The sequence below is a fragment of the Dama dama genome, chromosome 5, assembly GCF_033118175.1.
Source record: "Dama dama isolate Ldn47 chromosome 5, ASM3311817v1, whole genome shotgun sequence".
Lineage (NCBI taxonomy): Eukaryota > Metazoa > Chordata > Mammalia > Artiodactyla > Cervidae > Dama > Dama dama.
Genome location: NC_083685.1, coordinates 95,245,076 through 95,253,798, shown reverse-complemented (window position 1 = coordinate 95,253,798; position 8,723 = coordinate 95,245,076).

Genomic DNA, 8,723 nt, shown 5'->3' with positions numbered 1-8,723 from the left:
TAACCGTAACCTTCTCCATAGAGATTACTATCCTCTGTCTTTAGAGGATAAGATGTCTGAAGAGGAGGACAGAGGATGACATGGTTGGATGGTATCACCAACTCAATGGACTTGAGTTTGATCAAACTCTGGGAGATCGTGAAGTACAGGGAAGTCTAGCGTGCTGCAGTCAATGGGGTCGCAAAGACTCGGACACACTGGTCCACTGAAGAACAACAATCCTTGATCTTCCACCTAGCTCTGATGCCAGAGTTCCAGACTCTCCATATTCCCAACGTCTTCCAGTCTGGATGTGTCTCAGGACCCTAAACTCATCACATCTTAATTCAGGTTCTCAAATCTCCTGCTGTGACCTCCACCTAAGGACAGGTATTCCCCCAAGTCCTCCCTGTGTCTGCCTCTCATATACCCTTCTGCTTTGTAACTCTCATTCATCTAACCCTGGCTTTCCTCCCATCCCACCCCTACCCCCTGCCCCACCCCAGGGCACTTAGCACTATTCGTACCTATTTATTCACTGGTGTGATTTTTTTATTTGATGTCTATTTTATTCATCCCCATATGTCCAACCAGCACCTTTCACAGTACCTGATCCAATGTGTATGCACAAAACTTTTTCTCTGGGATGTGTGAATGAATGCAAGTTGTCAACAAAAACAGTCAATAGTCAACCTAAGAAAACAAGGGAAATTTTTATTCCAGCCAGCTGAAGGATTATGATTCAGGAAAGTCATTCAGAAAACTCTGAGCACTGCTCTGTTAGAGGTCAAGTCACTTCAGTTTTTGAGACAAAGTGTGTTACATCAAAGTAACATGTTGATGATCTAGTCCAAGGAAGTAAATTGGTTACTGTGACCCCTTCCAGGATTCAAAGAGAAATGTTATCTCCTAAGGAATTATCTTGCTGGCGCCAGGAGAAAAATCTCCCTCCTTCTCTTCTTTTTGAAAGTAGGCCTTCCTCTGTCTTCTAGTGGATCTAGTTAACGTGTAACAGGCTTCCCCAGTGGCTCAGTAGTAAAGAATCCACCTGCACTGTAGGAGAGGCAGATTCGATTCCTGGGTTGGGAAGATCCTCTGAAGGAGGAAATGGCAACTCACTCCAGTATTCTTGCCTGGGAAATCCTATGGCTGAAGAGTCTCGTGAGTTACAGTCCATGGAATGGTAAAAGAGTCAGACATGACTTAGCGATTAAACAACAATATCAAGACAGTTACCGTATAATGCAGGTGTACAACGCACACTATAGGGAAGACAGTAGTGGTTCAAATGGGCAGAGAGAGAATTCTATGTTTAAATTTTTTCCTGCCTTAAGAATAATATTATTTCATCCAAGTACACCATTTCCTTACAATGATACAACTGCTTTTGTTACCCAACTGAACTTGGGTTCATTAGGCCAACTCTATCTGGTCTGGAGAATTCCATGGGCTGTATAGTCCATGGAGTTGCAAAGAGTCAGACATGATTGAACAACCTTCACTTTTCACTTTCACCAAAGCCAATCTACTGATATTAGGTTGTGGGGAATTGTGATGTTTACTGCAGGTGCCAAGCAAGGAGATCAGGCAGCTCATGCTCAAAAAAATTCAAACTCTCCAATGACTTTCAGGGAAGAGCTTTTAAGGGCAACATTTGGGGTGAGAGTTGCAGCGTACATGACTTTCTTCTCATTGGTCAGTAATGGTGAGGCAACAGGGTGGTGTTTGGGACTCTTAATCATCAACCTTCTGGTTCCAACTGTCAATTTTTTAAAAATGCACAATGTGAGAGTTGCAAGTTAAGTTTTATTTGGGGCAAAATGAGGACTGCAGCCTGGGGAGACAGCACCTCAAATAGCTCTGAGAAACTGCTCCAAAGAGCCAAGGGGGCAAGGTGAGTGTATATGTGATTTTTGGTGAAGGGGAAACACATGCAGTCAAGCACATATTTTTCCAGAAAGTTTCTACTAGTTGATTGAAACCTTTGCTAGTTATGAGGAACAGTTGTCACCATGAAGGATTTTAGTGCTTTTCTAGATATGGGAAGATCCAAGAATTGGGCTCATAAAATCAGTTCCTGAAAATATCTGACTATCTGAAAATCTATCCTGCCAGTTTTGCCCCCAAGCACAGAGTGCCTCATTTCTGGTCTCCACCCTCAACTCCTTTCAAGGAGTATTGAAGGTCAGCAGCTCCAGCAGCAGACAACTTAATCCTTGTAGTGATAGATAGGTAGACGGCAAGTGCCAATTTTTAGTTGACACAAACTAGTCTGGGGTCTATGTGCTTGTGATCAACATGTATGCCCATCCTTCACCTGGTAAGAGGGGTCTTATTTCTTGCAGAACAATTCAAAGATTTGGATCGGACTGTATGTATATCCCTTGAAGAGGTAATAGTACTCTGTTTTGCTGCTGAGCTATTGTTTCTTGACTACTTTTCTTTTGTTCCTGTGTTCCCTCACTTTCCTAATTAGTATCTGCTTGAGTCTGCTCTGTGGAATTCAGGGAAGATCTAGGAGGCTACAGCCTTTTTCTACAAATAAGAAATGGACACAAAGGGGCTTTTTTTTTTTTTTAAACCCAGGAGGGTCCCACTGGGTCTTGTTTGGTTTCAATCCCCCTTTTCTTTGATTTTCCTCATATATCATGCTAAATGCCTGGCTGGATGACTCACAAGCTGGAATCAAGATTTCTGGGAGAAATATTAATAACCACAGATATGCCACCCTATGCCACAGGGTGACACAGATGATACCACCCTAATGGCAGAAAGCAAAGATGACCTAAAGAGCCTCTTGATGAAGGCAAAAGAAGAGAGTGAAAAAGTTGGGTTAAAACTCAGCATTCAAAATACTGAGATCGTGGCATCCAGTCCCATCACTTCATGGCAAATAGATGAGGAAAAAATGAAAACAGTGACAGATTTTTTTTTTTCCTTGGGCTCCAAAATCACTGTGGACACTGACTGCAGCAATGAAATTAAAAGACACTTGCTCTTTGGAAGAAAAGCTATGACAAACCTAGACAGCACATTAAAAAGCAGAGACATCACTTTGCTGACAAAGGTCCATATATTCAAAGCTGTGATTTTTTCAGTAGTCATGTAAGATGTGAGAGTTGGACCATAACGTAGGCTGAGCACCAAAGAATTGATGCTTTTGAACCTTGGTGCTGGAGAAGACTCTTGAGAGCCCCTTGGACACCACGGAGATCAAACCAGTCAATCCTAAAGGATATCAACCCTGAATAGTCATTGGAAGGACTGATGCTGAAGCTGAAGCTCCAATATTTCGGCCACCTGAGGAGAACAGCTGACTCACTGGAAAAGACCTTGATGCTGGGAAAAATTGAAGGCAGGAGGAAAAGGAGATGACAGAGGATAAGATGGTTGTATGGCATCACTGACTCAGTGGACATGAGTTTGAGCAAACTCTGGGAGATGGTTAAGCACAGGGAAGCTTAGCATGCTGCAGTCCATAGGGTCACAAAGAGTAGGACATTATTGGCGACTAAACAACAAAGGGGGGTGAGGCAGGACAAGAAAGAGAATAAAGTTAACGATAGAGAGGTTAATCATAAACTCAGCAAGGGAACTCGGTTTTAGGGAGATTAGATTTTACTTTAAAGAGGGTATATGTGGTTGGGGCTTCCTAGATGGGGCTCAGTGGTAAAGAATCTGCCTTCAGTGCTGGAGACTTGTGTTCCATCTCTTGGTAGGGAAGATCCCCTGGAAAAGAAAATGGCAACCCACTCCAGAATTCTTGGCTGGAAAATCCCATGGACAGAAGACCCTGGCAGGCTACAGTCCATGGAGCCCCAAGAGCCAGATATGACTTAGCAACTAAACAGCAACAAAGTGCAACTACAACAACGACAACAACAACAACAACAAAGCTAATAAATGGAAAGATTATACCAAGTTCATGGATAGGAAGACTAAACATTGTAAAGATAGTCATGCCTCTCAAATTAATCTATAAATTCATTTCAACCCCAATCAAAATCCCAATTGAATTTTTATTTGACAAGTTACATCTAAAGTTCTAACTTTTGCAAGAGTCAATTAAAAAAAAATTGCACAGCATGAAAGTTGCAAGTTAAGTTTTATTTGGGGCAAAATGAGAACTGCAGACCAGGAGAGAGAACCTCAGACAGATAGCTCTGAGAAACTGTTCCAAAGAGGCAGGGGGGAAGATCAATATACATGTGATTTTGGTGAAGGGGAAGTACATACAATCAAGCACATATTTTTTCCAGAAAATCTCTGCTAGTCTCGTGAACTTTCTGCAAGTCATGAGAAACAGTCAACACCATGAAGGATTTTAGTGCTTTTCTAGATATGAGGAGATACAAGAATTGGGCTCATAAAATAAGCTTCTGAAAATATCTAACTATCTGAAAACCTGTTTCGCCAGTTTTTTCCTGAGCACAGAGGGCCTCTTATCTGCCCTCCACCCTGAACTCCTTTCAGGGTGTGTTAAAAATCAGCAACTGCATCAGCAGGTGATTCAATCCTTGCAGAGCTAGATGGCGAGACCCCATGGCCAATGCCAATTTGTGGCTGACACACGAAGCCAAGAATAGTTGAAACAGTTCTGGAGAAGAGGAGGGAAATTGCCTATCAGAATTCAAGACTCATGAAGTGATAGTGATTGGTATAATCATTAGCTATTGGCTATTGATTTGGGTTGGCCAACAAGTTCATTCGAGGTCAAGAGGCTGTGCTGCACTACCCAAGCAGCAAAATTCTGTTGTTTAGTCACTAAGTCATGTCTGACTCTTTTGTGACCCCATAGGCTGTAGTCGGTCAGGCTCCTCTGTCCATGGCATTTTCCAGGCAAGCATACTGGAGTGGGTTTCCATTTCCTTCTCCAGGGGATCTTCCCAACCCAGGGATCGAACTTGGGTCTTCCACATCGGCAGGCAGATTCTTTCACCACTTTCCTGGGAAGCCCAGTAAAACACAACTCAGTGGTTAAAAAAACAGAAAGAACGTACTTGGATGGATCTTAAGGGCATTATGCTGAGTGTAAAAAGCCAGTTGCGAAAGGTTACAGGTGGTATGATTCCATTTACATAATATTCTGCAAGTGAAAAATTAGAGGTGGGTGGAAAAGACCAGGGGTTGCCAGTGGTTAGGGTTGGGGGTGAATGCGACTGTAGCCTTGTATCACTACTGTTATATCCTAACAGTATATTCTAACAGTGATAGACATACCAATATAGAACTACACACACACACGGAGAGACACACATTGGGCATGTTGTTGTTGAGTCACTAAGTTGTCTCTGCCTCTGTGACGCCTTGTCAGGCTCCTCTGTCCTCTACTACCTCCCAGAGTTTGATCAGATTTGTGTCCATTGAGTCAGTGATGCCATCGAACCACCTTAGCCTCTGCCGCCCGTTACTCCTTTACTCTTCAATCTCTCACAGCATCAGTGTCTTTTCCAATGATTCAGCTCTTCCCATCAGGTGGCCAAAGTATTGAAGCTTCAGCAACAGTCCTTCCAATAAATATTCAGCATTGATTTCCTTTAGGATTGACTGGTTTGACCTCCTTGCTGTGCAAGGGACTCTCAAGAGTCTTCTCCAGCCTCAGTTCAAAAGTATCTATTCTTCAGTGCTCAGCTTTTCTTATGGTCCAATTCTCAATTCGTATATGACTACTGGAAAAAACCATAACTTTGAATATATGGATCTTTGTCAGCAAAGTGATGTCTTTGTACGAATGTCAATTTTCTGCTTTTACTAGCATGGCCATGTGGAATGCTGTGTTGGGGCAATCTGGAGAATGGTACATAGGAACGATCTTTACTATTTTTGCATCTCATAAGTCAAATTATGTTGAAATTTAAAAACTCTTTTAAAATTCCAGTACGTTGACTAATGAATCCAATAGTTCCTTTTATATTTATATAGCTGATGTTGTAGCCAAGAAAATGGTATTACTGATGAGATGGTTACAGGCATAAGACACACCTAGGAATGCAGCTGGTGAACAGTTTTACTTAAACTTTAGATACTTTTATTTGAGTCTATTTGCATGTATTTGGGCAGGGTGTGTTAAGTATTTCTATGGATTAGGGTTGCTGCAAGAACTGGTCACCGTTACTAAAAGCAGCCATGGTTTATTCCCAGGCTTTAACTTGGGAGCAGTGTTTTATTTGTAAACAAGTTTTGGTTGCTAAAAATTCAGGGCTTTATTTGCTCAGAATATAGGATGCTGCCATTAAAAGAGAGCATTGGTCAGCTTTCGCTAGGTTCGACTTGCAACAACAAATATTTACTCCAGAGCTGCAAGTCGACTGGGAGTCTGCGGTTTTCCAACTCTTCTCCCCTCTGTGGGTAGGTTGTGGGCAGCTCTATGCTCTCCTCATTCTGAACTGTGGGTCTGCTCAACTTGCTTTCTCATTCCAAGACCTAGACTAAGGCAGCAGGCACTCTCAGGACAACGCTCTCCAAGTGGAGAGCAGGAGCAAGAGGGCTGGTGGGAACCTTGCAGCACCTCTAGAGCCTCTGCTCAGATATGGCAGACTTCATCTCTCCCCTGCCACTAGCCAAGCAAGTCCCACGGTCAAGTTCAAAGTCAATGAGGTAGGGAACTGTACTGTCCGCAGGACAGGATTGCAAAGATGGAAAGGGAATGAATAACTGTGCACAAATAATGTAACCTACCACATGGGATACAAATTAATAAGTTCAAGGCATTACACTTACATTTTTTATAAGTGATGTATGTGGAAACAGAATCAACTTATATGGGTTACGTGAGCTTGGTTACTTGGGCTTCCCAGGTGGTGCTAGTGGTAAAGAACCCACCTGCCAATGCAGGAGATGTAAGAGACTTGGGTTTGATCCCTGGGTCAGGAAGATTCCCTGGAGGAGGGTGTGGCAACCCACTCCAGCTTTCTTGCCTGGAGAACCCCACGGACCAAGGAGTCTGATGGGCTACAGTCCATAGGATCGCAAAGAGTTGGACATGACAGAAGTGACTTAGCATGACCCTTGAGTTACAAGAATTCAGAAGTGAGACGGTTGTTACAGGGATATAAATTAACATAGCTATTCAAATTGGAAAGTGAAATCCTGCTTTTTTTTTCCACAGAAAGTAAGTCTAATTTGTATGATTGTGTGTGCTTAGTCGCTCAGTCGCATCCAACTCTTGGCGACCCCAAGGACTGTAGCGTGCCAGGCCCCTCTGTCTATGGGATTTTCTGGGCAAGAATATTGGAGTGAGTTGCCATGCCCTCCTCCAGGGGATCTTCCCGACCCAGGGATCGAACCCAAATCTCCTGCATTGGCAGGCAGATTCTTTACCACTAAGCCACCAGGGAAGCCTAATTTGGATGATTACTTCGACAATTAATACTGAGTTTGCCAATGAGGTTGTACAGAGATGTCTCCCATAAGCCAATTGAGCTAAATTTGTAGTGTCAATATTTTGACACACCTATAGTTAAATCACATAACAGAAAATAACTTTCCTTTCTAAAAGGTGTATTTATATAGTAAAGCAACATAAACATTTTAAAATAAATAGAAACATAAGAAATTGGAAAAAATAAATTGTCAGATGTATTGAAATCAACAATATTTTCATTTTCCCAAGTCTTTCTGAGTATATGAGTCTTAAAAGATGCTTCTACATGAAAGATATTTAGTTATCATTTGAAAATTCTAATACAGACTTTTAGACTCTTGAAAGGTGAACAAGAAAATGACACTACAGGCTTGAGCAACAAATTTGCGTTTCTGAGCCAGGTGATTTCCAGTTCTTTTACCATCAATAAAACTGAGAATCAAATCGGGCTGCCAACTGGTACGACATTCAAAACAATTTCCTATGATGGATCTTTGGGCAATTTTTGGTGAATTTGGTGAAACTTGAAAAAGTTCATAGAATTAAGAAACTCTGCTCTTAAAAATCCTTTATTCCTGTCTATTTTCAGGAGTAAAGTTGCTCAGAGCCCACATCTATAACAGAAAATAAGGATAGAATTGATGCTGAATCTTGCCTCTGCCAAGTAATATGTAACATTCATCCATGGCAAACTGATAACAAATTAAGTCCCATCAACCTTATGGAGCTGACTTTACAATCAAATTTCACTTTTTAAATTTAATAATTATTTATAAAAAAAAATCTCTGTTATAATTAGGTTGCTTTTCTTAAGTATATACTAATAATTGTTGCTGTAACTCAAAGCAGAAGAAAATTTTAACGCTTAGAGCCTTACTTTCATAAGAAATTTTAAAACATGAGTATTTCAATCTATATACATATTTTTATTGTGGAAAAATATCATTGGGAGAGCATTAGAAGACTTCAAATAAAAAATATGTTAAGAGAAATTTTATTAAATAAATGGAATGAAAATATAAGATACATGAGAAAAATAGCTATGTAAAATTTTGGCCTGTCAAGGAAGAGTCTGAGTATTTTTAAAGTGGATAATAGCAAGTATCAAATTACTATAATATTTAGATTCCATTGGATACATGTTGAAAAGTGAAGTAACAATTTTAGTTTTAAATGATATTTGTATTAATAAGACATGACATTCTTTGCAGCTCTCTGTCTGAATTAAATGAAATTAATATTCAATCACTTTTAGCCAACAAATATAGCAGATTCACATGGCTCACACTAATATTTAAATTTACGATATAATAGCCTAAATAGGAAAAGAACTTGAAAAATAATAGATACATGCATATATATAACTGAGCCACTTTGCTGT